The following is a 17,526-nucleotide window of genomic DNA, read 5'->3' on the forward strand; positions in this document are numbered from 1 at the left end:
GGAAGCACTTGTCCTGATGAGCACCAGGTGTTGTATGGAAGTGTCTCTATATTGTACATCTGAAACTAATATAACACTGTTAACTGGGATTTTTAAAAAGACTTATTTGACAGAGCAAGAGGGCAAAAGTGAGAGAGTGAGAGAGCACAAGCAGGGGGAGGGGTAGAGGCAGAGGCAGAGGGAGAAGCAGGCTCCCCACTGAGCAGGGAGCCCCATGTGGGGCTCAATCCCAGGCCCTAGAATCAAGACCTGAGCCCAAGGTGGACACTTGACATAGTGAGCCACCCAGATGCCCCAACCTCTATTCTTTTCAAGTTTTTATTTAAATCCCAGTTAGTGGGGGATCCCTGGGTGGCTCAGAGGTTTAGCGCCTGCCTTTGGCCCAGGGCGCGATCCTGGAGTCCCCGGATGGAGTCCCACGTGGGGCTCCCGGCTCACAGCCTGCTTCTCCCTCCTCCTGTGTCTCTGCCTCTCTCTCTTTCTATGTCTATCATAAATAAATAAATCTTTTTTTTTTTTTTTAAATCTTTAAAACAAAAATAAAATAAAAAAAATAAATCCCAGTTAGTGGAGCACCTGGGTGGCTCAGTCAAATTTCTGCCTTCAGCTCAGGGTGTGATCCCAGGGTGCTGGGATCGAGCCCCATGTTCAGCAGGGAGTCTGCTTCTCCCTCAGCCCCTCCCCCCACTTGTGCTCTCTTTCTCTCTCTCCCTCCCTCTCTCTCAAATACATAAATAAAATCTTTAAAAAAGAGAGAGAGAGAGAGGTTTCATTATTCTTCAGGTACGGTGAGGCCAGCAGATTGGGATGATTGTTTGCCATTGAAAATGTAGTTTATAAGTAGTATTTGTCTTGGTTCCTGACTCACCTTCCAAAACTGTTGTAACTTCCTGAGTGATGGGGGGTAGGGGCATTATTTGTTTTAATATTTGGTCTTTGTGGGCAGTTCCTGGCACTTATCTCCTTGGACTAACAGCCTTGGACTCTGCAGAATGGCGTCTTGTGTGCCAGCGGGCTGACTGGTGGCCCCTACGTGGCTTCAGCAGGGCAGCTGGCTGCCACCCAGACCCAGGTGTGGTTGGAGGATGGGAGCCTTCAGTGCAAGGCACAGAGGGGGGGTGCTGAAGGCTGAGTCAATCACGGTGGCCAGGGATTCAATCAATTGTGCCTATATCATGAAATCTCCATAAAACCCCTGAATGATGGAGTTTGGTGAATTTCTGGGTAAGCAAGCCCATCAAGGCAACAGGAGGGCGACACACCCGCCGAGGGCATGAAGCTGTGTCTGGGGGCAGCCTGCATACCTTGCTCTATGCATCGCTTTTTTTATAGAGATGTTAGAATCTGGGCACAATGGTCCTTCTAGTAGTTTGTATTTTATTCATTTTTCTTTTTTAAGTAAACCCTACACCTGATGTGGCACTTGAACTCACCACCCTGAGATCAACTGTCACACGCTGTACTGGCTGAGCCAGCCAGGTGCCCCTGTGCGTCTCTTCTGTTCAGCTCTAAGTTGTATTTTCTGATAATAAACTAGTTTTCAGCAAAGCACTTTCCTGAGTTCTACAAGCTGTGCCAGCAAATTGTCAAACCTGAGGAGGGGGTGTGAGAAACCCTGACTTATAGCCACTTGGTCAGAAATGCAGATGGCAAATTGGGACTTTTGGCTGGCATCTGAAGTGAGGACGGGGTGGGTCTTGTGGGACAAGCCTTAATTCATAGGGTCGGATGCTGTCTCCAGGTACAGAGGGTCAGAACCTACCTGGATCCCTGGACATTGGTGTCTGGTTGTTGGTATGGGGATCCCCTGTTCTGACATCTGTCAGAACTGCTGGTGGTAAGAAAGACACAGTTACACCCCCAGATCCCAGGAGGAGAGGGCACGCCACGCCAGGTGGGGAAAAACCAGAGTCATACAGGACATGGAGGGAGGGCAAACCATGGGCAAGAGCCTGACAGTGGGTTACCATGGGAAGGAACAGGGTAAGGTAGGGTGGATAGATATAGGATGCGCTCTTGGCCATCAGGGGATGTCCCTGGTTGTCTGGTACCTGCCCCCCTGGATTAGGACAGAGAAGAGGGACCTGGCGTGAAATAAAGGGGTGGTCTTCATAGGAAAGGCACACTCAAGGGCCAGTTGTTTGCTCCTTCTAGGAATTAGCTAGACCTGAAAAGGGTGGTGGGTCCCTCCAGTGTCAGCCAGACCTCAACGTGTCAAAGCATCAACAACACAGAATAGAAGGAGATGATGAATACACCCGTCCCCTCAACGATTTCAATGCCTGGAGACGGTTTTGGTTGTCTCATTAAGGGAGGGGGAGGGTGCTACTTGGCACCCTGCATGCAGGACAGCCCCCCAGGACCCATTGAGAATGACTCAGCTCCAAAGTCTAGTCATGCTGAGGCTGAGAAACTTTGCTTTAGAACAAAACCAGGAGGGCAGCCGGGGTGGCTCAGCAGTTTAGCGCTGACTTCAGCCCAGGGCATGACCCCAGAGACCAGGGCTCGAGTCCCACATTGGTCTTCCTGCATGGAGCCTGCTTCTGCCTGTGTCTCTGCCTCTCTCTCTCTCTCTCATGAATAAGTAAATAAAATAAAAAAATTTTAAAAAAAAGAAGAAGAACAAAACCAGGGCAACTAGGTGGCTCAGTGGTTGAGCATCTACCTTCAGCTCAGGTTGTAGTCCGGGGGTCCCAGGATCAAGTCCTGCATCGGGCTCCCTGTGGAGAGCCTGCTTCTCCCTCTGCCTGTGTCTCTGTGTCTCTCATGAATAAATAAATAAAATCTTTAAAAAAAGAACAGAACCAAAGAGCTTATTTTCCACAGTGGATTTACTAACTCAGTAGACTTTTCCGGAAACCTCCTGTGTTCTGGACCTTGTGCAGGAGCACAGCGGCAGAACCACCCAGGTCCTGATGTGGGGAGAGCTGTGGTCTGCCTTCATGGGCTGACTCCAGACCCAGAGGTCCAGAAGGCTCTTGACAAAAGCCCTAGAAAGAGTGGAACGTGGCGAGAGTTATCCGTGCCAACTGTTTATATTCCTGAGTCTGATTTGATGAGAAAGATGAGTAATCGTGTTGTGTTCCCGCGCAGAGTGGCATCTGCTCCACACTGCCAGCTCCTTCTTGGATCTCCTGAGTTTGCCTTGCGTCTTGTGGGTGGAACCCAACGCGCACCTGTGAGGTCTCCGCCTTCGGCAGGGGGTATGAGTACTCCAAGAATGAATGAGGGAATGAATGCATGCATGCCTGGGCATCCTGAGTACATGTTCAGGGAACAACAAATGCACAGAGGCAAGAAGGATCTGGTTTTGAATCTCCATAATTCCTTCCTTAACACCAAAGAGGGCAGCCCTGGTGGCTCAGCGGTTTAGCGCCGCCTTCAGCCCGGGGTGGGATCCTGGAGACCTGGGATCGAGTCTCGCTTCGGGGTCCCTGCGTGGAGCCTGCTCCTCCCTCTGCCTGCATTTCTGTCTCTCTCATGAATAAATAAATAAAAATCTTTAAAAAAAAAAACAACAACAACATACAAACGAAATGCCAGAACAACAAATATGGCAGAGGGAAATATCTATGGACATCATCCTCAGGAAAATGAAGAAACCAAGCGTCCGGATGAACCCTAAAATGCAAGAGGAAGGGCTCAACTGAATGCAGACTTCTTATTCAAGATCATAGTATCACAGGGGCACCTGGGGGTCTCAGTGGTTAAACATCTGCCTTTGGCTCAGGTCGCGATTCCGGGGTCCTGGGATTGAGTCCTACATCAGGCTCCCTGCTCATCAGGGAGTCTCCCTCTCCCTCTGCCTCTGCCTGCCGCTCTCCCTGCTTGTGCTCTTTCTCTCTGCTTCTGTCAAATAAATAAAATCTTTAAAAAAAAGTAAAGAGGAAAACAATTATTTAGACATCTGAGCAATAAATAAATCAAGTTGACTTGGAAGGGAAAAAAAAAATTAGATCAGCATCAAAGGTTTTGACCGCAGTGCTGTGCTCCAGGAGATTGTGGTTTGGGATATAGAGGATACCCGGCAGCATGTTAAAACAAAGGAACGAAAATATGTCTTGACTAAGTGGGGATTCAAGGATGACCCAGATTAGGAAATCATTCATTCATCATCTTAACAGGGATAAGCAGGAAAAAAAAAAACCTATTATCATCCCCAGATATGCTCAAGAGGCATTTGGTAAATTTTAATATCTATACTTGTTGGCACACAATGAAATAGAATGTGATGGTTCTTTAAAATATTAGATAGATAGGGACACTGGGGTGGCTCAATGGTTGAGTGTCTGCCTTTGGCTCAGGGCACGATCCTGGGGTCCTGAGATCGAGTCCCACACGGGGCTCCTCAAAGGGAGCCTGCTTCTCCCTCTGCCTATGTCTCTGCCTCTGTCTCTCATGAATAAATAAATAAAATCTTTAAAAAATAATAAATAAAATATTAGATAGATATCTTAGCCTAAAATTCAGGATCTCAGGGAGTAATTATGCGAATATGTATTCCAGTACATAATACACCAGAAACTAAATCGAAGCCAGGAACAAGAGGAACATGCCCCACTGTCTTCACAACCACTTAACATTGGGCAACACGTTTCCCGGTGTGTGCGGAGGAGGAGGACTTCATATCCACCTGTCAGCATTTGGGAAAATCTATTGAGATCCCCCTGGTCTGTGGTCATGTGTCCCCATGCTTCATGGAACCCCCAGGTGAAAGGAATCCAGTTGCAAATGACCCAACAGGACCATGTGCCAAATATTCCCATGTACGCCTGCAGTGTGTCGGGCGCTTTGCTCAGGTGAGCACAGAGGGATCATGGTGACAGTGGGCCACATGTCTTGCTTCCTTGAGGGGTTGTCTCAGCACAGACAGCTGCTACCTTCTTCCCGACTCCAGATGGGATTGTGTGTATGTGGGGAAAACCATCCAGGGGGACGCAGCCTACTCCTTTGCCCCTAGTAGCTCCTAGGTGATGAGTCTCAAGATGGCATTGTGTGCCGTTGGTGCTGCCACCGACTAGTGGACAGAAGGGCCACCTGCCCAGCTGGTGCTCTCTTCCTCTCCTTGGGTCTCCCTGCCAACTTCCCTCCTTCTGTTACTCTTTAAGGAAGTTAATTGCTCACCCTTCCTTTAAATAACCACGTTATCCAGTAGCATTGAAAATACCAATTACCTTACTCAGAGTTGAATCCTTGTTAAGAATCACTTCCATAAATGGTTTGCTGATTAAAAGTGTCTCCTGGCCACCGCCCAGGATCCTAAGACATATGACCACCCTCAGCTTTGTCCAAGAGAACAATGGCAGTCTTTCACTTGCATTTCTTAGGGTTTTATCATCTTACAGGAATTTTGCTACCTTGCTCACGGCCAGCTAGTTGCTTGCAGATGATTTCCAGGAGCTGACACAGGGTTACTCAGTGGTGAGTCATTTGCAAGTTGACCGGCCCAGCTCACCTGGCTTCCGCTCTACCGCGAGGCTGGCCGGGCGCGCACCTGCTGTGTCGGAGCGCCCTCTGCTGGCGGCACGGGCCCTCTGCAGCCGCGGGCGGCCCCTCGGCGGAGGTCACGGTCAGCCGGGCAAAATCCAGCCAGGGGCGTGCCTCCCTGGCTTCAATCCTGAATTTGGTGGCCACTATCCTCGGGAGTTCAGGGGGGTTTGTTTTCCTTTCTTTTTAAATTAAATTACATTTATCTTACTTTATTATTTATTTTATTTTATTATTTTTTGCTCTGATTGACTGCTGGGCAATTCGACTTCAGATAATATCATGTACGGGGCTCCTGGCAGGCTCAGTCAGAAAGGCCTAGGACTCTTGATCTTGGGGTTCTGAGTTGAGCCCTACGTTGGGTGTAGAGATGACTTAAATAAAAAATAAATGTATATAACGTTGTTTATGATTTTCAGCGACCACTAACTATGTGACTGGCACCTCACTGTGCTCAGCTGTAGCAGGGGATTCTCACGTGCCCTGGGTTGTGTTCATTAACTTTCTTGAGTGGTTTCAGATATGTGGGGGCATGGGATTGTTATCAGGACAGCTGACACTGGTCCTAGTAGGTTTTCAGACTAACTTTGACCAGTAGAATTGCTCTTAAAAGTAACTGGATGGAAGGGCACCTGAGTGGCTCAGTGGTTAAGCGTCTACCTTCAGCTCAGGTGATCCTAGGGTCCTAGGATTGAGACCCCCCCCCCACCATCAAGTCCAGCAGGGAGTCTGCATCTCCTTCTATCCCTCCCACTCCTCATCCTCCCTCTTTCAAATAAATAAATAAAATCTTTAAAAAACCCTAGCTAGATGAGTTAATTCTGCAGAGATCATATCTCCACTCGACAGTAAAACCAGGGCACTTTTTACTGGAGGCCGGAATCAAGAGTGAGCTACATTTTGGATAAGACAGCTTGATGCTTTGTAAAAGGTCTGGAATATGGCATTTATAGAATGTCTGTTGGGCTCCACTGATATGGGCTTTTGTTTTTTTTGTTGCTAAGCCAGCTGAGGGAGTTAGAGCATGGGCCCTCTCTTATTATAAATCACAATATCACAGATCCTCATTCATTGCTTCCCCAGACCCTAGGGCATACACATTTGTTTACCTGCACATCCTCACCCAGAGACCAAGGGCCATATCAGCAATTATGTCCTCTGAGCACTCCAGCAACAAACCAACTTTCCTTTCAAGGCTTCTCATCAAGTCCCCTTGTGACGCAGGGTATCCGTTTATTTATTTTTCTAAATTTTATTTATTTATTCATGAAACACACACACACACACACAGAGGCAGAGACACAGGCAGAGGGAGGAGCAGGGTCCATGCAGGAAGCTTGACATGGGACTTGATTCCGGGTCCCCAGGATCAGGCCCTGGGCTGAAGGCAGCGCTAAACCACTGAGCCACCCGAGCTGTCCAGGGTATCCGTTTATTTTAACAAAGGCTAATCCATGTTTCTAAGGCTTAGAGGATGATCTTTTTTGAAGTGTGAAATCCTAGTGTCCATATGATTTAGAAAGGAAATGTGTTGGGCAGCCCGGGTGGCTCAGTGGTTTAGTGCCGACTCCAGTCCAGGGCATGATCCTGGAGACCTGGGATTGAGTCCCGCATCAGGCTCCTGCATGGAGCCTGCTTGTCCCTCTGCCTGTGTCTCTGCCTCTCTCTCTCTGTGTCTCTCATGAATAAATAAAAAAAAAAAAAGGGATCCCTGGGTGGCGCAGCGGTTTGGCGCCTGCCTTTGGCCTAGGGCGCGATCCTGGAGACCCGGGATCGAATCCCGCATCGGGCTCCCGGTGCATGGAGCCTGCTTCTCCCTCTGCCTGTGTCTCTGCCTCTCTCTCTCTCTCTGTGACTATCATAAATAAATAAATAAAAATTAAAAAAAAATTAAAAAAGAAAGGTAATGTGTCAAAAGATTATATTTAACTAATTAACTAATGAGGGAACTAGTAAAGATATTATCAGTTCTGAGTGTTTTTTAAATGACATATATATGCATATATATTTCTTATTTATTTTATTATCATCATTATTATTTTTGGTGCAAAAAAAAGTGGTTTTATTAAAGCATAGGGACATGACCCGTGGGCAGGAAGACCTGCCTTCCCAGATGTCGTATCATACCTCAGGAGCCCTGGGGGTGCTCAATGGGTTAAGCATCTGCCTTCAGCTCAGGTCATGATCCCAGGGTCCTAGGATCCAGCCTCACATTGGGCTCCCTGCTCAGTGGGGAGTTTACTTCTCCCTCTCCCTCTGCCTGCTGCTCCCTCTGCTTGTGCTCTCTCTCTCTCTCTCTCTCTGCCAAGTAAATAAAATATTTTTTTAAAAAGATGATACCCCAGCCCCCTTGCACAGCCCACTCTGTCAAGGCAGGATATGGTCTGCATACAGTGAATGAAGTACATAATGAACCTGTATATAATAAATGTAATATATAATGAATATACAATGAATGAAGATGCAGGGCCAGGCCAGAGAGCCAGGATCAAATGCAGGTGGTCTGGGATGCCTGGGTGGCTCAGCGGGTAAGTGTCTGCCTTTGGCTCAGGGCATGATCCCAGGATCCAGGATCAAGTCCCACATTGAGTTCCCTGCATGAAGCCTGCTTCTCCCTCTGCCTATGTCTCTGTTTTTGTCTCTCTCTCTCTCTTTCTCTGTGTGTGTGTGTTTCTCTCATAAATAAATAAAATCTTTTAAAAACAATGCAGGTGTCCTCCTCCCAGGATGCATACCTGCCCACCAGGCTCCGTGGGCTGTGTCGGTGGGCTCCCCCTGCTGGCAACCAGGCCCCTGCAGCTGGAGCCCTTCCTGGTGGCCGAGCGCACCCTTGTTGTCTCTGTGGCCTTGGCCAGTGTGTCCAACAGTGGCATCCTGAGCGTTCCTGCTGTTCCTGCCTTCCTCAGGGCTCCTCCTTGGCCTGCTGCTCCCTCATCCTGGGGGTCTCTGTCAGCCACGGGAGCTGCCTCATCACGTACCTGAACCCTATGCAGACCTCAACAACGGGGCTGCTTTTTCCAACACCCCATTATCACCCCTGTGAACCCCTTCGTCTGCTGCCTTAGCAAAGAGCTGGTGCAGGGATTTGCTGATCAAGGGGAGGTTTTCTTCTAAGAAGCTCAGGGCATAAGCTTTGCAGATGACTGCTTGTTACTTGCTTTGTGTTTGCTTTTTGGTGTTTTGGTTTTGTTTTTTTTCCAACGAAAGCAATTTTGCCCCCATTTGGATAGGAAGAAAAAAAATGCTAGTATAAGAGCTGACTGTGGCTATAGTTGTGCATTCCAGGAGAATGGAAGATGGAAAAAATTGCTTTTTTGCTTCAGAAAACAACCTTCTGGCATAATGCTGGAGGCTGTTAGCTACTCTGCTTCCCCAGTCCCTAGTGAAAGAACACTCTGCATTTTATCTGGGCATGTGATGGCCCAGTTAAAGACATTCACCTCCCCCCCTTGGTCATGTGACTGCTTCTGAGGATTGGGGTAGAAGGGGTATGGATGATCTGTGTAATGTCTGGCCTGTGGTTTCCCTGAGAAGATAGTTTGCTCTCCATATTCTTCCTTCCATCCTCCTGCTGCCTGGGGTCTGGTGACAGCAGTGGCAGCCCCCCTAGGCCGAGGCGTGGAAGCAATCTGCTGAGCGGTGTGGAGGCATCCACCAGCCTGGTCCCGGAGGAGTCTGGAATGGGGCCACCTGCTGGCCTGGTACCCAGCACATACTTCTGTGGGAGAAGACAGGCCTGTCGTGGATTCTGGGATGCTACGTTACATCAGCTTGGCAAGCTTTTCCCTACTCACTCGGCTCTAAAAGAAGATTCCCAGAGCAGAGGCTGGAATGCGGAAGTCCAGATAAAGAAAGGGACAGTATTGCGGCATGTAGTAAACACACGTCCACTCCAGAACGGAGAGAGTGTTCCCGAGACCAGAGTTGTTTGGGAATTCTGGAACTCTGGGAGAGGAGGTGGGAAGGATCCATGCTCCACTCCCAGAGCTTGATCCCAGCTCAGACCTCATCCTAGTTCTCCTGGAGCAAAGCTGACTTAGCCTACAGGTCAGCTCCTGGTGGTTGTAGACTAGCCGGGTGGGGATGGTATAGGATCCCATACCATGCTAACTTCTGTGACCCATCCTCCTGCATTCTTGTAGTAGAGAGACATCACCTGGTTTGAGGTGTTAGGAACATAACAGATCGCCTTTGAGTGCCTCGCACCACTACTGAGTTTTTGGGTTTTTTTTTTTTTAAGAATTTATTTATTTATGAGAGACACAGGGGGAGAGAGAGAGAGAGGCAGAGACACAGGCAGAGGGAGAAGCAGGCTCCATGCAGGGAGCCTGATGTGGGACTCGATCCCAGGTCTCCAGGATCAGGAGGCCCTGGCTTGAGGGTGGCGCTAAACCACTGAGCCACCAGGGCTGCCTGCACTACTTTGTTTTAATAGCAGCAGGGGATCCCTGGGTGGCTCCCCGGTTTAGCGCACCTGCCTTTGGCCCAGGGCATGATCCTGGAGACCTGAGATCGAATCCCATGTTGGGCTCCCGGCATGGAGCCTGCTTCTCCCTCTGCCTATGTCTCTGCCTCTCTCTATGTCTATGATGAATAAGTAAAGTCTTTTTAAAAAAAATAATTAATTAATATCAGCAGCAAGTGGCCTGCTCTTCCTGGTTGGTCAGGGCAGACTCCGTGGGATCCTGGTGGGCGAGGCTCCAGAAGGCTGTCCAGGAGTCCCGTGGGGGAGGGACCAGTGCGGCTGGGCACTTCCTCCAGGGTTTGCATCAGCAACAGTGAGGACACAGCTATGCAGGAAGTTTCACAATCCCTGTGTGCAGGCCTCCATGACGGTGTGATTGTGAATGCAAGACTGTGGCAGCAGGGCCCTGGGCAGTGGGAGGAGCAACTGGTGAACTTGACAGCTTTGGGGTGCTAAGTGATGGTCTGCAGGTGACTTCCCTGCTTTGGGCCCCAGTGTACCCCCCAGGAGTTGCCTGGGAGGTCAGTAAGTGTCCTTCCAGCAGATAAGGCCTCAAACGCTGGAACTTGGAACCAAACAGATCTTTTTTTTTTTTTTTAAAGGTTTTATTTATTTATTTGACAGAGAGAGACAGAGAGGGAGAGGTCACAAGCAGGGAAGAGGGTCAGAGGGAGATGGAGAAGCAGGCTCTCTCCTAAAGAGGGAGCCCCATGTGGGACTCCATCCTAGGACCCTGAGATCATCACAGGGTGAAAGCAGATGCTCCATCCAAGGGCCCCCGGAGTCACATAGATCTGAGTTTGTCTCATTTTCTGAGTCCTCTCACTGTCTGGTTCTGCCAAATATGCACACTCTCTGAGGTCTGGTTTCCCTATCTGCAGGCTGGAAAGATGATTTCCATCTTACAGCCAGTTGTCTGTAAGCTGGTGATGCTGGCTGTGGTGACAACTGTGGTGAGTGCCACCCGATGTCCTCTCTATGTGACAACAAGTGTGAATGTTAACTCCCTCTGTGGGCTCCCACAGGGCAGCCCCTGCATCATCTGGTGCCACCAAGGACTCAGTGTTTTGTCACATCTCTTGCAAAAGTAAATCCAGCTTATGGTAGGGAGTAACATAGATCATACTGATGATGGGAGTGGAGGCAGAGAGCACTTTCCTCACCCACCATAGAGCAAAGCAATTAAAATCCCCATTAGTCATCTCCATAAATCCACCAAAAGTTCCCTCCAGGCACCTGACATCTATTTCTTTACCCTCTGGCTTTCCCTGCCTGGCTTCTAAAATTCCTTTTTATCCTGGATGATTTAGCTCTGTCTGCAAACATGCACACCTCACACTGAAAAAAATCTGTGCAGCTAACAGGTCTTACACATAAGTGACTTTCCAAAATGTTCTCTCGACAGAAACAGGTCTCTTCTAGAACAGGGAGATAGGAATTCTGTTGCTAGAAAAAAGTATAATTTCTCTGTGCTTTTACGGTATTAACATAAATATATGTTTCTTAGAATTACTTGGGGAGTTTTTTAAAAACATGTATTTGATGGCCTCACATCATACCCCCATACCCGCCCCCAACAAAGATGCTGATTCGGGAGCAGTAAGAAGAGGTCAATTTAATGTACATATTATGTTCATATCTTTATAGATTATGATTTATGTATAATTATAATTTCACATGGAAAATATATACACTGTATATGTATATTTGAAAACTTTTTATATGTGTATACACACATCTATATACATATACATATATATTATATATAATTTTTAAAAATTTCCCTGTGGGGGCACAGCCTATTGACTGTCAGATTCTTTTTTTTTTTTTTTTTTTTTCAGATTCTTGATTTTAGCTAAAATAAGGTCATGATCTCAGGATCCTGGGATCAAGCCCCACATCAGGCTTCCTGCTAAGCAGGGAGTCAGCTTGAGATTCTCTTTCTCCTTCTCCCTCTGCCCCTCCCCTAGCTCGTTCTCTCTCTCTCTCTCTCTCAAATAGAATAAAATAAAATCCCCTGGGTGATCATGATCTTCACCTTCAGCTGAGAATCAAGAGGGGGATGATAACATCAGCTTTGAATGGGTTTAGACTTGGATCTGCCTTTTACTATATTGATCGTGTGATTGATCAAGTCATCTCTACAGATTTATTTTCTCCTACGTACAAGTAGTTCAACAATAGTCCCTGATAAGGGCTGTAGTGCAGATCCCATGAGATAATGTGGCAATTCACTCTGTGCCTGGCACACATTCATTTATTCATCCATTCATTCACACTTTCATCTATTTATATAATTCATTCATTCAAGCATTGGGAGCATCCCCTGTGTGCCGCGTGCTGGGAATATGGTGGTAAGCCATGGGCTGACAGCACTCTACTCTCATGCTGGAGAGGGTGAGTCTGTGTCACATCTAAGCCCATGACCAGCCTCACCCACTGTCTGCTGGTCCCTGCTAAGAATCAGTCACAGCGAAACGAACACCTGGCACTTATAGAGGACATGTCACATAGTTCATTAGATCCTCACAACCATATTATGAAAGAGGTGATGTTGTTACACTCATTTTTCAGGGAGGAAACTGAAACTTGCAGAAGGGAGTGGTTTGCCCCAGGTCCCAGACCTATCACAAAGGCAGAGCCGAAATTTACAGCCAGTCCAGGGCCATGGTCTTTCCACTCCATCACACCATCTCAGGCTTGAAATTTCATCACAAGAATTTTAGAGTTTGTCATCGTGACCACTTTGATATTAGATTCAGGAACTAGGGACTGGCTCAGTCTTGAGTCTGGAAACATGGTAGGAGCAAATGGACTGAAGTAGGAGAGCAAAACAAGAATTCTTTGACCTGGGCAGCCTGGTGGTTTAGCGCCGCCTGCAGCCCAGGGTGTGATCCTGGAGATCCGGGATCGAGTCCCACCTCCCATGGCGGGCTCTCTCTCTCTCTCTCTCTCTCTATCTATCATGAGTAAATAAAATATGATCTTTAAAAAAAAAAAAAAATTCTTTGACCTGTTGAATTCTCTACCAGGTGCCAGGGGGCCGGTTCTGGCCGGTAAAATGTAAATCAAAGTGGGCTGTCTTCTGAGCTGGCATTTACTCTTCCTGATAAAATAGCACCCTTTCCCCCACTGATGTCTGCCCCGATTGTGATTAGGACCCTGGAAGCTGTGGCAGCTGCCTTAGGATGAGGTGTCAAGCATGACAATGAAAGTTGATGCCAGGGAGGGAGGAGAATGCAGGATGCAGATAGAGCTAGGGCCCCTGAGAATACCAGTGGGCAGCTAAGCAGCTTCAGCTTTGTTATACAGGAAAAATAAAATCTACTTACTTAAGTCACAGTGGAATTGACAGGTAAATACCAAAACTAAGTTGTATAAATCATCAAAATTTATGTTGCCCCCAATCAAACAAATCATGAAAGACATTATTTTGGTCGTATTTAAAAGCAGCCCTATTTGGATAGTGGGTGATGTTCTTGTTTTTATTTTTAAGATTTTATTTATTTATTAATGAGAGACACACAGAGAGAGGCAGAGACACAGGCAGAGGGAGAAGGAGGCTCCCTGAGGGGAGCCCAATGCAGGACTTGATCTCAGGACCCTGGGATCACGACCTAAGACAAAGACAGATGCACAACCACTGAGCCACCCAGGTGCCCCTATATTCACCCTTTTATTTATTTATTTATTTATTTGAATTTTATTTATTTATTCATGAGAGACACAGAGAGAGAGAGGCAGAGACATAGGCCGAGGGAGAAGCAGGCTCCATGCAGGGAGCCTGAAGTGGGACTCAGTCCCAGCACTCCAGGATCACGCCCTGAGCCAAAGGCAGAGGCTCAGCTGCTGAGCCACCCAAGCACCCCTATATTCACCCTTTTATTTATTTATTTATTTACTTACTTATTTACTTATTTATTTATTTTTTATATTCACCCTTTTAAAGTACACAATTCAATGTTGATTTGGAGGGGGAGGGGTGATGGTATATATATATATATATATATATATATATATATATACCACTGTCTAATTCCAGAACGTTTCCATCTCCCAAAGAGAGACCCCAAACCCATTACCAGTCACTCCCCATCCCTCTCCTCCCCCTCACAAACACTAATCTATTTTGTATCTCCAAAGCTCTGTCTATTCTGGGCATTTCACGTAAGAGGAATCATACCATACATAGCCTTCTGCTTCTGGCTTCTGCCACTCAGCATCACATTTCAAGTTCATCCACATTGTAGCATGCATCAGAACATTGTTCATTTTTATGATTGAATCATATCCCATTTTATGGATATGCCACTGTTTGTTCATCTGTTCATCCATTGATGGACCTTTGAATTGTTTCCATTGGGGGGCTATTATTCATAATGTAGCTATGGACACTTGTGTAAGTTTTTGTGTGGTCATGTGTGTTTTTATTTTTATTTTTTTTTAATTTTTACTTATTTATGATAGTCACACAGAGAGAGAGAGAGAGAGGCAGAGACACAGGCAGAGGGAGAAGCAGGCTCCATGCACCGGGAGCCCGATGTGGGATTCGATCCCGGGTCTCCAGGATCGCGCCCTGGGCCAAAGGCAGGCGCTAAACCGCTGCACCACCCAGGGATCCCTCACTCTCTTTCTTTAAAAAAGAAGAAGAAGAAGAAGAAGAAGAAGAAGAAGAAGAAGAAGAAGAAGAAGAAGAAGAAGAAGAAGAGGAAAAGATTCTCCTTAACATAAATCCTGGTGCCAGTCATTCATTAAAACAGCAAAAATTTCTCAACATCTTTATGTTTCTTCTTTATGTCTCTTTCCACTTTCTAACACACTGGAGTGTCTTACAAGAAAGACAAGGCATTTTTGTGATTAGAAACAACATTTTCTTGGTAAGAAAGAAGTCTCAGGAAGCATTTTCAGTGTTTCCTGAATTGACTATCATAAAAAATTGTCTTTTCCTACCTTCAAACTCTGAAGCCCTTAAAGTCAGGGGCAGGTGGAGGGCAGGGAGGAGTGGATTCATTCCTGTGTAGAAATAGTACTGAGCTACAAGAGTCCCCAGAAATCGCCCATTCTCCTCCTTCCCATGAGAAAACAGGGCTTTTTTGAAAGGGGATACACGAAATAGTTACAGATCCAGCTTTCCTCTGCATTCTTAGAAATCTTTTTCCTCCTGCGACAGTGGTGGGGAGGGAGGTGTCAGATGGTGAGTCATTCAGGGAAGCTCAAATCTAACCCATAAAGATTCCAGATTAGCAACATCTCTTCCCTCTCCACTGCCTTAGAACATTGCCACTTACCCCCGCATCCCTCAAACACACCCACTGCCCCCAACCAGGCCCCTGAACCCAACCAACCTTCTTGTTCTCCTAGACTCCAAGCTTCCTCCTTTGGCTTAGCCTCCACAAGAGCCCTGAAGAATTTTCCTTAATGTGGATCTGACTCCATCCCTCCCCTGTTCAAAACTACTCTGTGCCTTACAATGAAATATTACTTTGCCATAAAAAGGAACCAGGTACTGATATGTGCTCCACATGGATGAACCTTTATACAATGTGAAACCTTTATACAATGAAACATTATACAATGTAAAATAAGCCCAATGTAGAAGAAGGTCATATATTACATGATTTCATTTATATAAAATAGCCAGAAGAGACAAATTCATAGAGAGAGAAAGTAGATTGGTGGTTGCCAGGGGCTGGGGGAAGGAGACAGGAGAAGTGACTTGCTTAAGGGTCTGGGGTTTCCTTTGGGGATGAAAAAAGTTCTAGAAATAGATAGTGGTGATGGCTGCAAAACGTTGCCAATATATTTAATGTCTGAATTGTACATTTTAAAATAGTTCAGGGGTGCCTGGGTGGCTCAGTGGTTGAGCATCTTTGGTGTCTAAAACTCTCAACTCAAAAAATAAAAAATAAAAAATAAAAAAAACAAAAGAACTAATAAAAAAAATAAAAATTAAGTTAAAAAACCTCTCAACTCCATGGCTTTGAAAGATCCAAAGTTAACCCATAATTTTTTTTTCATTTATATAAATGCTTTTTATTTATTTCCTCACATTTGTTCTACACCAAGACCTGCTGAAGACATTTTTACAGAGGTTTAATCTTTACAGAAGTCTGGCTCCTTGCCAATGTGGACTTGGTCCAGTAATGCTGACATCAACTGGGAGTTTGTTAGAAATGTGGAATCCAGGGGCCGCCTGGATGGCTCAGTTGGTTAAGCATCCAACCTTGATTTTGGCTCAAGTCATGATCTCAGGGTCATGAGATTGAGCTCCACGTATGGCTCTGTGCTGAGGGTAGAGTGGAGTTTGCTTGAGATTTTCCCTCCCTCCTTCTCCCTCTGCCCCTCCACCCTCCACCATGCACACTCATGCTCTCTCTCTTGCTCTAAAAAAAAAAGAAAAAGAAAGAAAGGAAGAAAGAAATGCAAAGTCTCAAACCCGCTAAATCAGAATCCTTATTTTAATAAGATCCCCAGGTGGGGGTGGCTGGGTGGCTGTCGGTGACACCTCTGCCTTCTGCTCAGGTCATGATCTCAGGGTCCTGGGATTGAGTCCTGCATCGGAGTCCGTGCTCAGTCTTCTTCTCCCTCTACCCTTCCCCCCTGGTTATGCTCCCTCTCTCTTTGTCTCTCTCAAATAAAAAACAAATAAATAAATAAATAAATAAATAAATAAATAAATAAATAAATAATCTTTTTAAAAAATCCCTAGGTGATTCATGTACAATTAGAGTTTGAGAAGCACTGGACTTGGTTGCCTGGGTGGCTCAGTGGCTGAGTGTCTGCTTTTGGCTCAGGGGGTGATCCTGGAGCCCTGGGATGGAGTCCCTCATTGGGCTCCCCACAGGGAGCCTGCTTCTCTCTCTGCCTATGTCTCTGCCTCTCTCTGTTTGTGTGTGTCTCTCATGAATAAATAAGTAAAAATCTTAAAAAAAAAAAAAAAGCACTGGGCTTATGATTTTGAGATTGTACCCACCAATGGTCACTAATCTCAATCCCACTCCTTAAACAACCTCAAAAGCTATATTCTTTGTGTATTGTGAGTGCAGCTATTTTGTGAGTCCAGAAAGCATTACTGGCTCTCACGACGCCTCCCCTCTCCTTTGAGCATATCTGTCCCATCCCTGCTTCTAGTAGCAACACAGTTGGACTGGTAGCCTTGCAGAGGCCACAGTAGGTAGTGAAAGTAGGAAAATCGAAGTAGGTCACATTTGAGGATCAGAGCCCAATACCTCACCTCTGAGATTCCCATTTTACATAAGTTATGTAAGGCCTTGTCCTGCGTCCTATTTCTTGGTGAACCTTCAGAGGTTTGGAGTGAAGGTAAAGTGACTCTTCCAGGGTCACACTGCTAGTGAGATGGCGAGGTACAGGGGGTGGGGGAAGAGAGACACGTGGGGGATCTCTACGTTGCACCGCTGTCCCTGGAAAGTCAGCAGGGACTCCGCCATGCCCCTTCTTCATGTTGCTGGCATGCACAGAAACACTCACCGACTCCCTGCTCCCTATGGGAGCCACTGATTTTTATGACTCCTGGTGGAATAACATTCCCAATGCCCTGTCTCCTGCTTGGTGTC

The sequence above is a fragment of the Canis lupus genome, chromosome 1, assembly GCF_011100685.1.
Source record: "Canis lupus familiaris isolate Mischka breed German Shepherd chromosome 1, alternate assembly UU_Cfam_GSD_1.0, whole genome shotgun sequence".
NCBI lineage: Eukaryota > Metazoa > Chordata > Mammalia > Carnivora > Canidae > Canis > Canis lupus.